General features: G+C 33.4%; 1 protein-coding gene and 1 pseudogene across 4 annotated transcripts in view; one reads left to right on the top strand and one right to left on the bottom strand.

Moving 5' to 3' along the window:
* The window catches only part of LOC148953039 (sulfide:quinone oxidoreductase, mitochondrial-like), a 127,511-nt gene that overhangs the window by 25,656 nt on the left and 80,244 nt on the right, over positions 1–21,611 (bottom strand). The window lies entirely within an intron of this gene.
* Positions 5,628–7,233, top strand: LOC148953040 (uncharacterized; annotated as a pseudogene).

Raw genomic sequence — 21,611 nt, 5'->3', positions numbered from 1 at the left:
AAAATAGCGTAAGTGTATCCAAGCTATCAAAGAAAGTAAACAGATTGTTTTGTGAATGATATCTAGTTTTCTATTTTAGGTCAGCTAGAGGAGGTACGAAACTAAAATTAAACACTACTATTTGTGTCCTGATTTATAAAAGGGTGTATGTTGTTAAAAATTGCTGAAAATTTTTCTTCAGCACACAAATAGCAGGCCAAACTACAAAGTCTTTAAAAAAAGAAAACATTTAAAGTATTATTCTTTTTTTCCCTGAAAAGACTATGTCAAGATAAAACAAACGGAAATTAATAAAAAAAAACTTTTGCCACAAAATAAGTTTTTCAAAGAAAAGTAAAGAACCCCATTAAAACAAAAATGAGCGAAAACAAAATAAAATAATCTACCAAGCATGAAACTACCACAAATCAGCATCGGAATAATAAATGAAACCCAAAACGAACAGAAATTACAATAAATAACCAAGTCAAACTCAAAACGAGCAGAAATTAACATGAGTAGGGCTCAAAACTCCTATGCCTTCCCAAAGCCAGAATATAATTTGCACTTTACTGAAAAAAATACAAATGTTTTTACTTTTATATCTTTGATATATCAGATAATATTAACATTTTGATTAATAAATATCAGTATATGTATATTAAACTCATAATACATATTCATTTGTATTTATTTCATTAAAGTGCAAATTATGTTCTGGCCTTGGGAAGATATAGGGGTTTTGAGCCCTACTCACGTTAATTTCTGCTCGTTTTGAGTTTGACTCGGGTATTTTTTTGTAATTTCTGTTCGTTTTGGGTTCCATTTATTTATCGATGCTGATTTGCGGCAGTATTATGCGTGGTAGATTATTTGATTTTATTTTTGCTCATTTTTGGTTTAATGGAGTTCTTTACTTTTCTTTGAAAAACTTATTTTGTGGCAAAAGTTTTTTAATTAATTTATAATAAAGAACGAACTCTTGCCTATACTATCCTGTATAGGCAGGTTAACTATAGTATAGGCTTGTACAGTTATATTTAAAGTCAATATATTAAAAATTCCCTCCAATGAGGAATTGAGCCCAGGTCACCCGCGTGACAAGTGGGTATGCTTTCCCTTGTATCATCGGCGACTTATGAAAAATAAGTTACACATAAGACATGATAATAAATTCTCTAATGCACTATAAAATATATAAGGAATCGGTCTGGTTTTACATAAAGAATCGATAAAGTTCATCATAAATGGTGTCATTCAAGAGAATGTCATGTAGTAGTTATTAGTAGTAGTTTTGTTTTCGGGATGCAGCGGTAGCTTGCAACCTAGTAAGAGACGATCAATTCCCATAGTAAAAGCAGAATAGCCCATAACTCCTAAAACTAGAGTCAGATCATCCGGGTTGCAGCGGAAGCTAGCAGCCTTGTAAGAGACGATCACACCCCATAGTAAGAAATGAAATAGTCCATAATTCCTAAAACTAAAATCACATAAAAAAAAATAGTACACTATTACAACCGCCTTGTCCGAAACCTCTCTATAGGAAAGTTACCATCCCTTGGCTTGAACAAAAAGGGAAATATATTGGCTGGAAAATCAGGAAAAGTGGCTGCAACCATGATATTCTTCATATGCAACTTCTTTTTTTTCTTTTTTCCGTTCTTTTCTCCTTATATTAAAGAACGAACTGTTGCCTATAGTAAATGGTCAATTTTCTAGTGAAGATCCGGGTTGCAGCCGTAATAGTTTACGGTAAAGCACGTACTCTCGCCCATAGTAATGAATTTAATTTGAATCCGGGTTGCAGCAGTAGCCAGCACCATAGTAAGAGACGATCACGGTCTTTAATAAAAACTACGATACCCCATAACTCATATGGTTAAAGTCAGATGAAACAAGAAGTACACTATTAGAACCGCCTTGTTCAAAAACCCTATATAGTAAATTTACCGTCCCTTTTCTTGAACAACGAGGGGAATACGTTGGCTTGAAAAATTAAGAAAAGTGGCAGCTACCAAGATATTCTCCATAAACGGCATCTTTTTTTCTTTCTTTCCGTTTTTTTCCTCCTCAGATAGCTTGGCACTGGGACATCGAAGAGAGCTGTTTAATGGCTCATTTTAAAGGAAATTGATGGGGTTTTAAAAAACCTTTGTAATTAAAAAAAAAATATCTTTAAAATTTAATCAATTTTTTACAGGAAACTGCATTTTCTATAGCACTGTAGTAGCTGTTTATATTATGCAATATTACAGCTTTTTTCCTCAGATAACATGGCACTGCAACATCATAGAGAGCTGTTCAATGGCTCGTTTCAAAGGAACTCGTCACATTTAGTGTCTTATGTAATAAAAAAAGATTAATTTTTAAAATAGAATCATTTTTTCCAGTAAAAACTGTATTTTCCCAAATTTAATCAGTTAAAATTAATTAAAATTGATTAAAAATTTAATCAATTTTGTACAAAATTATGCATTTTCTATAGCACTTTAATAACTGTTTATATTAAACACTATTATAGTTGATATATTGTGTTACAGTCGATATGTATATTATACACCATTACAGTCGATATATTATATTACAGGCGATATGTGTATTAAGCACTATTACAGTCGATATTGTTAATTATAAAAATGGATTTCATATTAAAAGACAAGCATCCGAAGAACAAACCATTGCATATATTGAATTTAGTTAGCTGCCTGGTTCTTTGAGGCTTATCTCTTATTATTCCAAAGAAGAAAAAGCCATACACTTTTTCCTGTCAAACAGTTCATGGTAACGAACTGTATAGTAAGATTACATTGAAGAACGAACTGCAGTCCATATCCGGGTTGCAGCGGTAGCTAGCAACCTAGTAAGAGACGATCACGTCCAATGTTAAGAAATATAAAAACCCATAGCTCCTAAAGGAGTCAGATCAAAACAAAAAGTACACCATTCGAACCGCCTTGTCCGAAACCCCTGTATAGTAAAATTTCTGTCCCTTGGCTTGAACAGCAAGGGAAATATATTGGCTTGAAAATCAAGAAAAGTGGCAGCTACTACAACATTCTGCCTAAACGGGATATATTTTTTTTCTTTTTTCTTTGTTTCCAGATATAGCTTGGCACTGGAACATCTTAGAGAGTTGTTCAATGGCTCATTTTAAAGAAAATTTATTGGGTTAAAAATCTATAGTAACCAAAATAAATTATTTCTAAAAGAGAATAAATTTTTCCACCAGAAACTGCATTTTTGATGTCTTTTCACACTGCAGTCTTTCAAACATAATCGTATACCAGCGGTAAGATTTGATCCTACGCCTCCGAAGAGACTGGTGGCTAACACCAGTGCCTTGGACCACTCGGCCAGGCTGCCTCTCATAAATAAATATATATGTGAATTTGGGTTGCAGCAGTAGCTAGTAACCTAGTAAGAGACGATCAGTCCAATGCTAAGAAATATAACAAAACTCCTAAAAATAGAGTCAAATCAAAACAAAAGTTCATCATTAAAACTACATTGCCTGAAACGTTACTAGGTAAATAATGAATGTCATCATAGTTTTATATTAGAATTATGACGTGAATAGAAAAACACAAAATTATATTGTTGTTTCTGAAGACGTCATGAAATAATACCATTGCGCCATGACGTCGTGAAATAAAATCATTACACCGTGAGCAAGCAACACGCAAGTTGAAAAAACTGTACTATAAAAAAAACAGAGATAGTATCTAGAAAAGAAAAAAGCAAAGGTATTCAACCGACCAGGCGTATCGAGAAGTAATCAAACAAAACAGCAAGATGTGTTATCACAATGATGAAGATTATAGATATGCAAAAATTGAGACAGCCAAACAAAAGATCAAGGAGCGGTATGGTAATGATGAAGATTACAGAGAAGCAACAATTGAGCAGGCTAGACAAAAGAGCTAGTAACGGTATGATAATGATAAAGATTATAGAGAAGCAAGAATTGAGCAGTCTAGACAAAAGATCAAGGATCGTTATCACAATGATAAACTTTATAGAGAAGCAACACTTAAGCAGGCTAGACAAAAGATCAAGGAACGTTATCAAAATGATGAAGATTACCGAAAAATATATAAGAAAAAATTTGCTACCAGAATAATGGGTAGATACTGGGGTGACAAAACCTATAATGAAAAAATTAAATTCTCTGCGAGGTTGTACCGAAGAACGCATAAGGACAAAGGGAAAAATTACATTCAGAAATACAAGAAGATGGCAAAAATGCAGGCTGATCTTCGTAAATTGAGAAACATTTTACGCATGTTTTACCAGGATCACGATTTATAATAAGGAACGAACTCTAGCCTATACTAACTGAAAAATTTAGCATAAAGAGCAACTTCAGAGATTGGTGAATTATTTTTTATAACAAAGATTAATAATAGTAGCCTTAGCTTTAGTGGTAGCACTATCATCGGTAATTACAGTATAAACCAAACTACAGCTTGTTGTAACTGAAAATAGTGTAGGGGTGTGCGGAGTGGTTATAAAATTATGGCTGCAGCTGTAACTGCAACCTAGTAAAAGGAAAACCGCAGCCCATAGTTACCAAAACCAAAAGTTATATTTCATGATACTATCTATATTTTTTCCGTAGTAATGTGTTTTGAAGTAGGCTAGATGTTTCGGTTGGTCGGTTTAGATACTTTTCTCAGTTTTCTTTAATTAAAAAAAATTAAATACGATATTTTCTTTCATTTACTTCTTACTAAACAAGTTTCTACCGCAATTTGTTCTTCAAAGAATAATTTGTCCAAAAACTGTATACAGCCAAGAACTGAAAGAAAAAAACAATAAACAAAAAGTACAAAATAAATTCTGTATAACGGTTATTAATTGCCAAAAGTTACTCCAAGTTTGAACATTAATTGCTAGATATTTCTCTAGAGACAGTTTCTTCCCTCAGATAATCAGGGTTGCAACTCTAGCTGCAATCTAGTAAAAGGCGAACTGCAGCCCATAGTAACCAAAAGTTTAAAAAGCGTTTTAAATTATAAAAAAACATCTACAAATGTTGTTATTCTAAAAGAAAAAAAATCTCGAGAAATATACACATAAAATTTCCATTTCATATTCCAAAAACATCATTACCGAATTTCTTTTGTTAAAGGTACACGAAATGTCTTTTTAAGACATGAAAAATAAGAAAAAAAGAACTTTAAGTTCAGTTCAGAATGGGCTAAAGTTATTATGTCGACTGCAAAAATATTTATGGGGTCTGAGCAATAATTTTAAATGTTTTAATTCAAATTAGAAAACACCTGAATTTTTTTAATTAGTTTGGTTTTTGTTTGATAAAGACAACTCGATATGAGATTAAGCTTACAAGTTAGAATCCTCAAAAATTAATTTAATGAATGAACAAGCCTTTGATCATGCGATCGTTTTTGCAAGTCAGTCCAATCGGTTTCTAACGGACTCTACTGAAACTGAGCTATCAAGTACAAATATGTCACCAGTAGACATTTTTGATGAATATCCAGCTACAAACAAGCTGACTAAGAATCTGAAAAAAACTACCAGACAAAAAAGAAGAGGACGCAGCAAATCAGAAGAATGAAACATCTTTTCAAAATGAGTGAGAACAATATATATGCAATTATCTTAGGAATACTCTTGCCATACACATGAGAACCCATACCGGTAAAAAGCCATACAAGTGCAATACATATAATAAGAGCTTTTCAGCTTTTCATCTCATTCAACATGTGGAGATCCACACTGATGAGAAGCCATTCAAGTGTGATTTATGCAAGGAAAGTTTTAATCATAAGAAAATTCTTGCCCATCACTTGAGAACCCACACCGGTGAAAAGCCATTCAATTGTGACATATACAGGCAAAGTTTTAGTCGCAATAATACTCTTGCCATGCTCATGAGAACCCACACGTGTGAAAAGCCATTCAAGTGTCACGTATGCAAGCGGGGTTTTAATGTCCAGTGTAATCTTTTCATACATATGAGAACCCACACCGGTGAACAGCCATACAAGTGCAATACTTGTGTCAAGAGCTTTTCTGAAAATGTCCATCTCATAAAACATGTGAGGATCCACACTGGTGAGAAGCCATTCAATTGTGACGTATGCAAGCAAAGTTTTAATCAGAAGCATATTCTTACCCGTCACTTGAGAGCCCACACCAGTTAAAAGCTGTACAAGTGCAGTACATGTAATAAGAGCTTTTCTCAAAATGTCAATCTCATTAAACATGTGAGATCCCACACCGGTGATAAGCTATTCAAGTGTGACGTATGCAAGCAAAGTTTTAATCAGAAAAATACTCTTACTCATCACTTGAGAACCCACACCGGTGAAAAGCCATTTAAGTGTGACGTATGCATACGTAGTTTTAATTATAAAAGTAGTCTTGCCACGCACTTGAGAACCCATACCGGTGAAAAGCCATACAAGTGCAATACATGTAATAGGAGCTTTTCTCAAACTCATAATCTCATTAAACATGTGAGGATCCACAATGATGGGAAGCCATGCACTAAAATAGGTGAAAAGACATCGGAAGAGGCATCCAAAAATTCAGCACCGAATTCTAATGACTTCAAAATTTCTTCACCCGTTCTACTCACAGATCCATATTCCTCACACTAGTGTAATCTGCTGAATTGGTGTTTGTACTTCAATCACTGAAAATGTCCATCTCATAAAACATGTGAGGATCCACACTGTTGAGAAGCCATTCAATTGTGACGTATGCAAGCAAAGTTTTAATCAGAAGCATATTCTTACCCGTCACTTGAGAGCCCACACCAGTTAAAAGCTGTACAAGTGCAGTACATGTAATAAGAGCTTTTCTCAAAATGTCAATCTCATTAAACATGTGAGATCCCACACCGGTGATAAGCTATTCAAGTGTGACGTATGCAAGCAAAGTTTTAATCAGAAAAATACTCTTACTCATCACTTGAGAACCCACACCGGTGAAAAGCCATTTAAGTGTGACGTATGCATACGTAGTTTTAATTATAAAAGTAGTCTTGCCACGCACTTGAGAACCCATACCGGTGAAAAGCCATACGAGTGCAATACATGTAATAGGAGCTTTTTTCAAACTCATAATCTCATTAAACATGTGAGGATCCAAACTGATGGGAAGCCATCCACTAAAATAGGTGAAAAGACGTCGGAAGAGGCATCCAAAAATTCAGCACCGAATTCTAATGACTTCAAAAGTTCTTCACCCGTTCTACTCACACATCCATATTCCTCACACTAGTGTTATCTGCTGAATTGGTGTTTGTACTTCAATAACTCAAAAATGGACGGTAAATAGAAACTGACAAATCTTCTACGAATTTAGGTACATTGATGATGCCAAGTATAGCTGATTTTCTTGTGCATATGATTAATCAGTGTTTCAAAAATGGTGAGTTTCCTTCCTGCATAAAGTCCACCCGTGTCATTGCACTACATAAAGGGGGAGATTTGAGTGACTTATCTAACTATAGCCTATAAGCCTATCTACCCTATCTGCTTTTGCAAAGATTATTGGACGTTGTTTGTGCATAAGAATTGTTAATTTTGTGAAAGATAATAGTTTTTTTTAGTAAGTTTCAATTCGATTTTCACAATGACCGTTCCACAGAATATGTTATTTTGTCAGTAACCCAGTTTATTCATGATGCCTTGGACAAGGATGAAATTCCAGCTACTGTATTTGTGGATATACGAAAAAAGTTTGATACTATAAGTCATATAATTTTAGATAAAAAATTATCAAATTGTGGCATACATGGTCTGGCTAAATCGTTAATATTATCATATTTAAGTAATAGACTTCAGTTTATTGTATAATAAAGAACGAACCCTAGCTCATAGTAATTGATTTAGCTTTGAAAAGAAGGAATTATGGCAGAAACCTATATCGTAGTATAAGTAAACTACAAGTTATAAAAAAGTTCCACCGAGGTTTGAACTGACATCTAAGGATTCAAAGTCCTAAGTGCTAACCATTACACCATAAAGCGTTAGTATACCAAAGAATTCCAACAGTATCCAGGTTGCAGCGGTAGCTAGCAACCTAGTAAGAGACGATCCCTTAGTAAAGCCTACAATAACTCATATCTCCTAAAAATAGAGTTAAATCAAAACAAGAAGGACACTATTAGAACTGTTTTGTCCGAATGTCTTGTCCGTCGTAAGGTCTCTTGGCTTGAACAAAAAGGAAAATATATTGCCTCGAAAATAAAGAAAAGTGGCTACAACCACGATATTCGGCATATGGAGCATTCTTTTCTTCTCTCTCTCCGCGGTTAGCTTGGGACAGGAACATCGTAGAGAGCTGTTTAATGGCTCGTTTGAAAGGTAATTGATGTGGTTAAAAACATTTGTAGTTAAAAAAAAAAATTTTTTAAAATATAGTACATTTTTTTAAAGAAAAACTACATTTTTCATGTACAAGATTGATCAATGACGTCATGATCGTAAGTTGTAGCCAGGTCGTCTCTTACTATTCCAATTAAGAAAAAACCATAGGCTTTCTCCTGTTTGTTATAGTAAAGAACGAGCTCTACCGCCTGTAACTGAAATACTAAATTGAAATATAATTAAGGAACTGTTTAAGCCCTTATCAGTACAGTTATGGTTGCAGCGGTAGCTGCATTTTATATTAAAAGACAATCATAGAAGAACAAACCATATTAGATTTAGTTGCCCGATTCTTTGAGGTTCGTTTTCAACTATTCCAAATATTAAAAAGAATGTTGTTCAACATTCAACATTTTTAGAATGCTGATACCATTATAGTAAATGACCAATTTTCAATAATACAATCTTGGTTGCAGCGGTGGCTAGAAACCTAGTAAGAGACGATAACATCCAATATTAAAAAATAAAATAACCCATGACTGCTAAAAATAGAGTCAGATTTACACAAGAGGTACAGTATAGAACCACCTTTTCCGAAGCCTCTATATAGGAAACTTACAGTCCCTTGGCTTGAACAACAAGGGAGATATATTGGCTTGAAAATCAAGAAAAGTGGCTGAAACCACGATATTCTGCATCGACGCCATCTTTTTTCGTTTTTTTTTATTTTTCCTCAGCTAGTTCGGCACTGGAAAATAATAGAGAGCTGTTTAATGGCTCATTTTAATGGAAATTGCTATAGGAAAGGTTGAGATGGCTAGGACAGATTTTACAGATGAAGGATGACACGACTTTCCTTAAATTCTTCATCTTGACCATTTATCAGGGGCCAAACGAAAAGCAGGTTGTCCCTTAATGGGATAAGGAAGGATCTAAAGGGAGCTGGAAGTTCCTGAGAGGGAGCAAAGAGTTAAGCTTTGAAAAGATTGGGGTGGAGGAGGAGCACGCGCAGCTCCGTTGGCCTGTTGGTCGGTTTGGCGCTGCAGTGAGTTGTTAACAGCAGTAGTAGTAAAACAGGTAACAAGTATTAACAGAATACCAAGTATTTCTGTATTTGATAATGCACTTACTGTAACAACAGAGAGAGGGTAAGTGGAGAAGCAGGGAGGGGCAATTTCCCCTCCCTGGAGACAAGTCTCTTATACAAATAACTAAATTTTAGACTCCCCATGACCCCAATCTATACTTTATTTAATGGGCTGACTTATTCAATATATTTGCATTATAAGGTGTTGACATTGTTCATCTTAGTTTAGCTTCCAATTTCGGTCATTACTATACAGCTTATCACTATTCCTCATAGCCTACATTTATCTTGAGAAGTCTTACGCGAAAAGTTAAGCTTGAAAAGTTGCTAAGGAACGACAAGATTGGTGGAGGTCAAATTAGGCAGAGACATCAGAAACCTTAAAGATCTATTTCCTCATTTAATCTTAATATACATAAAATACAGTTCGCAGTGAGAATCATTCACATAGAGAATGACTAGGTTTTTTTTATTATTATTTATTTATTTATTAACAAATGGGCCACAAAAAAAAACAACATGCAAATCTCCATATAATGCTAACAAAACAAAACTGCTTATAATACCAACAATATCAAAATAGGTCCCGACGCATATTAGCGTGTTTGGGACGACCCAAAAAAAGGAACACTTCAACAACTTATACACTAATACACTTCCTCGGGGAAATAATACTCTCTGACTCCTCCTCTCCTCCCCCACCCCTACACAACAAATAATCAACATTCTAAGGAAAATAGAATTTTTTACAGGGATCTTAAATGAATTCAACACTCGTAATCTATGATTAATCATGTTTCCTTTCATATACCGACTATCACCTCAATCAACATACAAGAAAGTTTTTCCCTTTTAACATTCACAAGCATATACTCACTCCCAGATCAATCACCTTATCCGTGTCTACAATACTGGTCAGAACAAATACATCACAAAGAAGCACGAAATTCCTCAAGAACCTTCTTACCTTTTTCTTCCGCTGGAAGCCTGTTCCATACTTCAGGACCAATATACCTAATAGAAAATTTAGATCTGGTAGTAACTGGAACCGGCGTTCTAACTAATTCAACATTTCTAGTTTCATAACTATGGTCCCTTTCATTATAAAGTTCTGAAAAACATGCAGGTAACAAATTAGAAAAAAAAATTATAAATAAACAAATCTACATAAAATTTAACCAAACCAAAGAATGGTAAAATTTTTAATTGGTGATACCTTGATCTTACCGAATTCTGGGACAAGTCATTGGTCAAAACTCTTACAGCTTTATTTTGTAACACACGGAGCGGATACAAATGGCAAGTGAACGTCGACAACCAAACTGTAACACAGTTCAGCAAATATGGATGAATAAGACAAAAATATAACATTCTAATAGCCTTTTTAGGAAATAAAAATTTCAGACTCCGCAGAGTTCCAACATTTTTGGCAAATTTAGTACTTATAAATGCAATATGATCTTTAAAACTTAGGCATTCATCTACCATTACACCAAGATACCTTACAGTGCTTGTCTGTTTTATACTTCCATTTACTAACTTAATTTCTTCAATCCATGGATAGTAATTTGCACTTCTGCCATATAACATGAACATTATTTGCTTCTGATTAACAAGCAGTTTGTTCACTCGCATCCACCTCTCTTGATTATCACCATTCCTTGTTTCATGCCATTTTTCAAATCCGCTTCTGTTTTCGCAGCCATTGTAAATTGAGTATCATCAGCAAAACATGAAAGTATTCCTCACACCGGGCAATCAGTGTATCCTGGAGTTGACAGTTGTTTGAGACATATATTTAGATCATTAATGCACACAAGAAATAATAAGAAACCCAACACAGACCCCTGTGGCACACCGCATTTTACTACCATCTCTTCTGACAGGACTGTGCCCAGCCGTACTCTTTGCGTTCTTCCTTCAAGAAATGAAGCAATCAATTTCAGACTTTTAAAACGAATTCCAGCATTTTCAAGCTAAGCCAATAAAATCTTATGATCAACACAGTCAATAGTCTTCATAGTATCTAGAAAAAATGAATCTGCTTTTAAACCTTAATCTTGGCAATCGTTAAAAAATGTTGTCAAAAATAATAAAGCATGCTCCGCTGACGAATTTTTTCTAAAACCAAATTGACTAGAGTGAAAAAAACATCTTTTTTCAAAATAATCCATCAGTCGTCTATAATTCAATTTCTCAAAAATACGAGAAATCACTGGAAGTAGAGATATCGGACAGTAGTTGTTCATATCTTCCTTATCACCTCCTTTATACAGAGGAATGACCAAAGCACTTTTCAAGCAATTAGGGTACACTCCAAATTCAAAACATTGATTAAAAAGGTACAACAGATCACTATATAAAATTGGGTAAATTGTTTTAACTATTTGAAAGGTTATAAAGTTCATTCCTGCCGATTTTTTCATACTTTTTAAGATATCCTCAAGTGCACGCGATCTCACTGGTTGAAGATAAATGGTTGTATCACTTGCTTCAGGAAGAAAATTCTGGTATGTACCATCACCATTTATAAATTCCACAGATGTCGATATTTTTAGTCCTACTTCTGAAAAGTGGGTACACAAGTTGTTGGCTACACCATTATCCGACTCCCACGGCAAATTACTAGGAGTTATTGGTTCACTATTTGGGCTTATTACTGACTTAATCAGTTGCCAAGTTTTAGCCAGGCTTCCTTAATAATCTTTAAATTTCTGTGCATAGTAATCCATTTTTGCTTTTCTTAAAAGACTTTTTAACTTTCTATTATATTCTTTATATTGTTCTTTATCAGATGCTGAACTTTGAGTCGTGCACCTTTTATACATCACTTGCCTTTTTTCCACTGAGGCTAGTAATTCTTTTGCAATCCAAGGTTTAATTGGCAACTTATATCTTTGATTTGTCTCTTTAAACTCCAAACACTCTTGAAATAGTAATTTCATTTTTTCATACCATTTACCAAATTTGGTATAAATACCTGTACTATCCTGAAGACACTCAAAATCTGCACTTTTAAGCTTCCGCTTAAACTTCAAAAGCACATTTCCATCCATATATGGCATCTTTGGCACACTTTTATTCTTGGGATTTGGACCAAATATTCCAGGTACAGATATTGCAACCCCAAAATGGTCAGATGCACTATTAATAAATACTATGGGGCATAAATAATTGATATTTACAAAAATACTATCAATTATGGACTCTGAAGTTTCTGTCACTCGTGTGCATATGTTAATTGCAGAATAAAAACCAAAACTTAACATTGTGTTAACAAAATGTCTTACCTTACTATTTCTATCAACCATATTTAAATTAATATTTAAATCCCCACATATAAAACATGGCATTCTTCAACTTGGCAACTTTCCCAAAAAATCATCAATCAATTCGATAAACTCCTCAAAATTACCTGAAAGTGGTCTATAAATTACTACAACTATAAACTTATTATTTGCATTACTCACATCAAGAACCATAGACTCAAATTTCATTTCATAATTAACCACTAAATCTGACCTAATCTATACACTAAAACCACTTTTTACATATACAGCTAAACTACCACGTTGGTGTAGTACCCTATTTTGCACATACATATTATAACCTTCTATTTCTAATAAAGTAGAATTATAATCATTAAGCCAAGTTTCCGTTAGGGCCAGGATATGCGGCTCTGTTTTAAGACATAGCTCATCAAGGAACTCATATGATGTGTTTATCCCTTGAAAGTTCATGTTTTAGACTTTCATTTCTCTCATATTCTTCCAATCACTCATCTCACACCAAAAAAGTATACCGGAAAACAACGTATTCAAAATTCTCACTTCCATCATAATCCCGATTCAGAACATCATCTATCAATCTAAAAATATCCAGTGGGCTCCTTTTAAGTTCCCTCAACTTACTGGTTAAATATAACCTTTATCGAAAAGCAAATATGAGCAAGAAAAAGTTAAAGGAGGAGTAGAGAACCATGTCTTCCCCAAATAACTTCTACATCTTACAACATCCGAGGACGTATTCACTATCATAGTAAAGTAAACATAAGAAACAAAAAATAAACAAAGCAAATAAACAAACCGGTCGATATGTATACGCATATCAATTCCCAAAATAAAACTCAGTGGGCTTAATATGGCTCACAAATTCATTTATAAGCAAATCGAAATTTAATAAACTTCATAATTAGTAACTTTTCATATAACCTCTAAAAAAAATAATTTCCAAACACTATAAATAACTAGCTCAAAACCACAGACAAGAAGTATGTAATACAGACGTCCAACTTACATAATTTTATGGTACCAACAATTTTAGTGCTTGTGCTGTCAAGGGCAAAGTTTTGAATCACAAAATTCAGTGCTATTTTTGTCAACAGCATTTAAAAAACTTGAAATGGTACAAATAAACTTTCAAATGGGGATAAATCCATTTATTTAGACAGTGAAAAAACAGGTAAAAAAGTCCAGTTATTTATATCATATATACAGTGACTGTCTTCAGCAGAAATACTAAAATAATAAAATTGAAACTAGCATATTTATATTCAACAAAATAAATAACTTCAGGTCATTCACAAAATAATGAACTTCCAGATTATTCACTAGATTATTTTCAGAGAGAGTTCATTCAAAATTCTTGATGTAAATTTTCTTCTCTAATCTTGCTCAAATGTTAAACAAATTTCCAATGAAAGTGGCAAAGCCTTCCGTGTCTTCTTATTGCAAACCAAATGTTGAGTTTATAGATGTTTACTTGGTTGGTAAAAACCAAGCTATATTGCTATATAGGTGATCAAAGTTTATTTGTATAGCAGGGTTTATGCACCTAATAAATGTTATACAAACAATAAAATAACTAGGGCCATTCTAATATACTCTTGATTTTTATTCAAAGCATAAACAAAGCAAAAAATATTCAATAGAATCCCGTCTGAATCAAGATAAACACATTGGTTCTGATGTGTATGTATCTGTTGAAATAACCATCCAATTTAATGATTCTAAAAAAGAATTTACAAATACTAATGTTTATTAGGCCAAAAAATCTCTGCTTGTTGAGGGAATTTTAAACAAATGTATTTAGTTTTAACATATCTTTTGAAGTGTGCTGTGTGTTATGTGTTAAAAAGACGCTTTATGGTAAATCTTTAATTTTGGATTTTGTCTTTAGTTTTGAGATATTATACACAGAAGATGGGAAGAACTAAATGTTCTAAGCATGGAATTTCACATAAAAATACTGACAAAGACATAAAGTTAAAAGTTTTCCCTTCTGATGTCCAAAGGTAAGAATCTGTCTTTCTATCAGCTGTCTCTCATCCTCCTCTCTTTCTCATTTTTGACCTTTCTTTGTTACTACTTTTGGTGCTTATCTCTGAATCCGTCGCTCAATATAAGATAGACAGAAAAATAACAATTTACAGTGAAATATGAGAGGTAAACGATTAATCATCCCAAACCTTTTTCAAGGCTCTAACCGGGCATTTTCCCTGTCAGGGATATCCTGATGAGGAAGATATTCAAATTTCTAAAAGTTATATAATGAGTTCTCTGGGAGATCCATCAACAAATTTTCAATTCCTTGTACATTTGCCAAGTTTAAAATGCAACTTAAGCAGTCTAAATTTACATGATTTTTCTGCTAACCAATTAGGGGGGGAAGGCTGTCACATTATTAATATACACACTCTAACTTAATTTGTTATGGATATGCTTCCACATTTTAGAATATACAATGAGAAGTCTTAAAAAAAAAAAAAAAAAAATTGTCCTATCAACAGGTTTATAACCATAATAGTATTATACTGAGTCCTTGTTTTCATTAAAAAAAACAAGTTTTTTTACCTGAAAGTAAGGAGCAACATTAAAACTTAAAATGAACAGAAATTATTCCATATATGAAAAGGGCTGTCCCCTCCTCAACGCCTCGCTCTTTATGCTAAAGGTTTTTATTGTTTAAAAAAAAAATTGTGAGGAAGAGTCTAACTTTAGCATAAAGAGTAAGGCATTGAGAAGAGGACAGCCCCTTTTATATACAGAATAATTTCTGTTTGTGTTAAGTTTTAATGTTGCTTCTTACTTTCAGTTAAAAAAAAAACTTGTTTTTTTTAAATTTTTGACCGTTTTTGAACTAATGTAGATTTTGAGTTTGGCTTGCTGTACATGAATAATTAAAACAGAATTTACGTATTAACCTTACTTTCATTTGGTTAAATGACTTTTTTGAAAGTTGTGTGGTTTTATTTACGAACGTTTTTATTAGTAATAAATATACGTATTTTACAAATTAACTTATGCTAAAGTTTTAAATTGTGTTCTAATTCTTTAAAAATGACCTCTTAATCACAAAGGCCATTAGTTAGAATAAATAGCTCTTATGAAAGTACTAAACAATCTTTGGCTTAAAGAGCGAGGTATTGACCAGGGGGCAAACCCAATCATATACATAATAATTTGTGTTCATTTTAAATTTTGATGTTGCTCCATGCTTTCAGTTGAAAAACGTTTTTTATTTAATTTTTGATCGTTTTTTTACAATACTGGGTAATCAGGTGCCCCCATCATAGCAATGTCCCTTCTCCCATGAAAACTTCCTCCATGGAAAGATCCTCCCACATAACCCCCAAACCACCCACCCCCCCCCCCTCTACCATAAAAAAAACCCCTGAAAACGTCTCTATACTTCCCAATAACCAATACTATATCTAAACATTGGGTAAAGTTCATAACTTTTAGTCCTCCCCCCAGGTACTTTGGGGGGTTAAGTCATCCTAAAAGACATAGTTATTATATTTTCGACTATGCTGAACAAAATGGCTATCTCAAAATTTTGATTGGGTGACTTTGCGGACAAAATTAGTATGGGAGGGGGCCTAGTTGCCCTCCATTTTTTTGGGGCCAGATTAAAAGAGTACTAGAACTTTTAATATCTGTTTGAATGAGTCCTCCCACGATATTCTAGGACCACTGGTTCAATACAATCACCCCTGGGAAAAAAATACATCCATGATCTTTCTTCTGGCGAAAAATACAAAATTTCACATTTTTGCAGATAGGAGCTTGAAACCTCTACGGTAAGGTTCTCTGATACGCTGAATTTGATTTTTTGATTTTCATCAATGTTCTATAACTTTTAGGGGGCATTTCCCCCTTTTTTCAAAAATCAGGCAAATTTCTTCAGTGCGTAAGTTTTGATGGGTAGGACTAAACTTGATAAAACTTATATGTTTGAAATCAGAATTAAAATATGATTCTTTTGAAGTATCTATTTGTATCAAAATTCTGTTTTTTAGAGTTTCAGTTACTATTGAGCCAGGTTGCTCCTTACTTACAGTTCATTACCAAAAACTGTTTGATTAATTTAAATTTAAAAAACTTTCACAAAATAGGGTTTTCAAAGAAAAGTAAAGAGCTACATTCACCCAATAATGAGCAGAAATGAAGTCAAATAATTTTTCAAGCTCAAAACTACCACAAATCACCATCAATAAATATATGAAACCCAAAACAAAATAGAAATTAAAATAAATAATCATATTAAACTCAAAATAAGCAGAAACTAAGATGAGTAGGGCTGATTTCATCCATGCCTTCTTAAGACAATTTGCTATCCCTTAAATTTGATTTGGTGTGTCAGGAAAAGTGACTGAATGTTTTGCTCTTATGATCCAGTGCTTAGTTAATCAAAGTCATAAAAGTGTTACAAACCTCTTTTTTAATTGTATTCAGTACTTTTATAATTAAATGAAAAATAACATGTATATTATACGAGGAATGTGCCTATTTAGATGTGCAAGGCTGCTAGGGTTATGTTTCTTAGGCTTAAATGTAGTGAAAAATGACTAATATGATTTTACTCCTAAACAATGGTAATTTTTTTTCAAAATGGATATGTTCAAAATCAGACGGTCCAATTGTTGAGGTATTACCCTGGGCTCAAGATTACCAAAGGGATAAATTAGATAGTTAATTATATTTATCAAACTGTATATGAAGGGACAAGCCCAGGAAAATTAAAATCATTAAAGAAAATCCATTAAAATCTGTAAGTGATGCTTAAAAATAAACGCTCCACTGTTCTTGTAGCTACAGGGTAACTTTAAAACACCAATTTTACCTTGTATTTCCTAGTGAGTATCTTATTTTACCAATGTAACCATGTTATACCAATTTTTTATTTTACAGTGATTTTACAACACTAACTCAGATTGCTCTTGCTCTTTACTTAGACAGTGCTATTGTGCTGTATATGATTAGATAAATTTCATTTTATATATTATTTAGTTGGTAAATATTACTAAATTGGAATTTTACCTTTCAGGTCTAATATCTGGGCAAATTTGTCGCAAAATCAAGAAGTACTAGCCATGTCACCAAAGACACGGTACGTAAAAAAATGTAGGATGTGCATTGACTGCCTGAAACCAGTTTTAGAAAGTTCAGCCAGAACATGTAAGCAAGATCAAGTTGCATCAAAGCACACTAGCTCTTCTAATATGCTTGATTCTCAAAGGAATGATAAGAGATACTCTGTTTCTTCACCCACTGGAAAGTGGAAAGTGGTCCAATCTCAAGAAAGAAAAAAACCAAACCATGGAGTAGCAAACCCAAAAGATAAACTGTGCCCCCCCCCCCATTAACAAAGTGTAGAAGACAAATATTGTGCGATTATGAAGAAAATTTGCCATCAACCAGTGAAAGCTGTAATACTGCCTCCAATTTTGAACATGACCATTGTAATAGTCTGAAATCAAAAGACTATAGTGAAGATACATCAGACACAAGGATTGAGTTTGTGGATATTGCCACAAATAAAAAACAATAACAGTTTCAAAGATCTATTTTGATTTCTGACCATGCTTATAGTTCCAAAGAGGGTGAATGCATAGACACAAACATGGTAGATAACACTCTAAATTCAACCTTAAATGAAGTATAAATAGATGTGGACAATATGAGTGACTTTTCCCTTGAAGATCTTGACTGTGTATTCAATGTTAAAACTTTTAGAAGGACAAGAACAAAAACAGTGGTCACCCAAAAAACAGCAAATGACAAGAAAAATAAGAAATCTCAGGAGGCAGAATTTACGACTAAGGAGGAATTTGAAAAAATGCAATCAACTAAATGCTGGAAAGCCTTCTAAGGATCAACTTTGCTCTAGAACAACCAAATATGTATTAATGGAATCGTTGTCAAAGTAAGCTATTTATAAATTTTTGGACTAGCTAGAAAATAGTTTTGGCAATTTTTTTCTCTTTTGTCAGAGTATTCTCATCTTTAATATTCCATTTAAAAAATCCTGTCCCTTAAAAAATTAAATGTCTAAATATGGGCGGAGCATTCTCTCTATTTATATTTTTTATTTCTATTGTTTTAATATAGTTCTGAATAAAATTGGATTTTGTTCTTTTAGTTAAATTTTTAATGACAGTATGTTCTATTTTGTGTTTTTTTTTTATTGCTTAGATTTATTTATTCTCATCTTTTGTAAAATTTGATGCAGAAATTTGTTCATATGTATCTGTTAATATCTGACCCTTAGAGCAGGGTGGAGACTATTATTGTAGATATATGTGTTATTTGGGGGTTTTGGGGAGGAGATATAACTTAGTCTGTAGGGAGCTTTAAAATATAGTCTTTGATATTACTGTGCTGATGTTGTAAGGTAGAGTGTACCAAAATCAAGCGTTTGATCCACTTGTCTGTCCAATTCGTAGTTGACAGGTCCTGATGGAGTTTTGTTACTTTTATCTTACAATGTTTCTTCTAAGTTAATTGGGACCAGGTCGCTTGGCAGTCTTCTATTTATTAGCTGAGACCCCCACCCCTCCAATTGATGAGAGTTGAGAGAAGTAAAGTGGTTGAAATTGCAAGAATATTCATAAAAGTTTCTTTTTTAGGTATTTTTCTGGCTCTCATTTATTATTCATGCAAATGCAGATTCGAAATATTAAAAAAATAACTAAGGGACATCGGTACACAGACAAGGAGAAAGCACTAGCCTTAACTTTGTACCTGAAATCCCCCAAAGTGTACAGTTTTTACAGGAAGCTTTTAATTCTTCCAAGTCAAAGTCTGCTGCTAAAATGGTGCCAGTTAATGAAAATAAATGCAGGACTGTGTGATGACCTGCTTAATGTTTTAGAAACAGTAACTAAAGACCTACCTGAAATCGAGAAGAATGATTTATTGTGTTTAGACGAAATGGCACTCAGAGAAGCCTTTAATTACAATATGTATATGGATAAAGATCAAGGATATGAGGACTTTGGAGAGGAAAAAGGAGAAAATATACCAGCAAATACAGCACTTGTTGCCATGATCCGTTCAATATGTGGCAATTGGAAAGTTCAAGTGGCTTACTTACTGAGCTTCAACTCATGCAAAGCAAATAAGCTCAAAGCATTTGTGAAAAAGCTAATAATTAAGCTCCATACAATTGGATTAACCGTCCAATTATTGATCACAGACCAAGGATCAAATTTTGTAAAATTGGAAAAAATCCTGGGCATTAGCCAAGAACAACCTTTTTTCTGTGCTAATAATAATCTCAAGACATTTTTTATGTTTGACACCCCACACTAATTGAAAAGCACCAGGAACAACCTTTCAAAATACAATTTTAAGTTCTTTGATGGAACAGAAGCTAGTTGGAGTCATGTGTGTCAGGCTTACAATTATGCCTCCAAAAGTAATATCTGTATGATGCCTAAACTCTATAGAGGACATTTGTTGTGGAATAACATAAAAAAAATGAATGTCAGTCTTGTTGCCCAGGTTCTAAGTCACTCTGTTGCAAGTGCTATGCATTGTTTATATGCCACTAATATTCTGGGTAAGGAATGTCTGGGAACAATAAAATTCATAAAGAGCATAGACAAACTGTTTGATTTATTCAATTCGTCTTCTCTGTTAGATAAAAAACGTTTTAGGTGACCTTTGCACATTTCAAGAGGAATGAAAAGGTCAGAAAAGTTTTGTTTTTTAGACAATGTTTCAAAAGAACTGTCAACTTTGAAGATCTATAATTGTAGAAGAAAACAAGACATTAGAAACAGTGTGAAATTGTTAAAAGGGTGGTTTCTGAATATATCATAACTGAAGGGACTGTTTAATGAAATGAGGAGTCTGGGACTTCAAAAGCTTGCCACCAGAAGATTAAATCAAGATTGCTTGGAAAACTTCTTTGGACTTATGAGAAGGAAGGGTGGTCTAAATGACAATCCTAGCGCATGTGAGTTTGAAAACAATTATAAGCAGGCATTCTGCTGCTTTATAACAATCCCATCAAAATCAGGCGCCAACTGCGAATTTGATGATGCGGTAATTTTAAATACTATGAATGCCTTAAAAGGACTGAAAAGTAGAAACAAAGAAAATGAATCAGTTAGTGAAGTCTCTTATGGTAACCCTGTGTTTCAAAACAACGAGTTCATTGAACAATTTTAATCATTAATTTAGCAAAATGAGTTTAATGCCACGGTTAAACCTTGGGTTTTTACAATATCAAGTGATTTTGACAAACAAGCAGAAATGTTTGGTCTTAAATATGTATGTGGCTGGTCTGTTAAAACATTTTTGGAGAGACATAAGTGTGATCAGTGTAAATTCAATTTTAAGAGCCATGACAACTTTGTAGGGCCAGATGATCTTTTTACATATGATAGAGCATATGACAATCCATCAGCTGGTCCTTTCCATGGTTTGACAGTTCCAACTGAGGCTTGTTTTAATTATATAAAATCCTGTGAAGATCATTTTTTGAACAGCATGAAAGCTTTTGGGTATCAAAAAAATATAAGAAAAAAGATAGTGAGCTACTGTGATAGTTCTACCCTATTTTGTTCTGAAGAGGCTCGACAGCAATTCTGTAGGACTTATGTTGTTATGAGACTTCATTACCTAGTGAAGTTCACAAATTGATCTCTAATGGAGCAAAAACAACAAGAAAGAAGTGTGAACAGACAAAAGTTTAATAAAAAAAAACTAATATTGCAACATGCATAAGGCAGTTTTTTTCAATTTTTCTAGCAGTAAAGTGGAGATATTTGGAGTATAAATGTTATTGACAGTCCATTTTCTTTGCTACTTTTTGTTGTGACAAAATCTCTGTTTCTTGTCTTTTTTCTTGGTCTTTTGCCCTTTGCTGAGTTTTTCTTGTTACCACATCGTTTTGAAAATTATATTCTT

This window comes from Artemia sp. Qi Xiang Cuo, chromosome 4, assembly GCF_049724085.1.
Source record: "Artemia sp. Qi Xiang Cuo chromosome 4, ASM4972408v1, whole genome shotgun sequence".
Classification (NCBI taxonomy): domain Eukaryota; kingdom Metazoa; phylum Arthropoda; class Branchiopoda; order Anostraca; family Artemiidae; genus Artemia; species Artemia sp. Qi Xiang Cuo.
The sequence above is the reverse complement of the archived record's forward strand: the minus strand, read 5'-3'. Positions and strand labels throughout refer to the sequence as shown.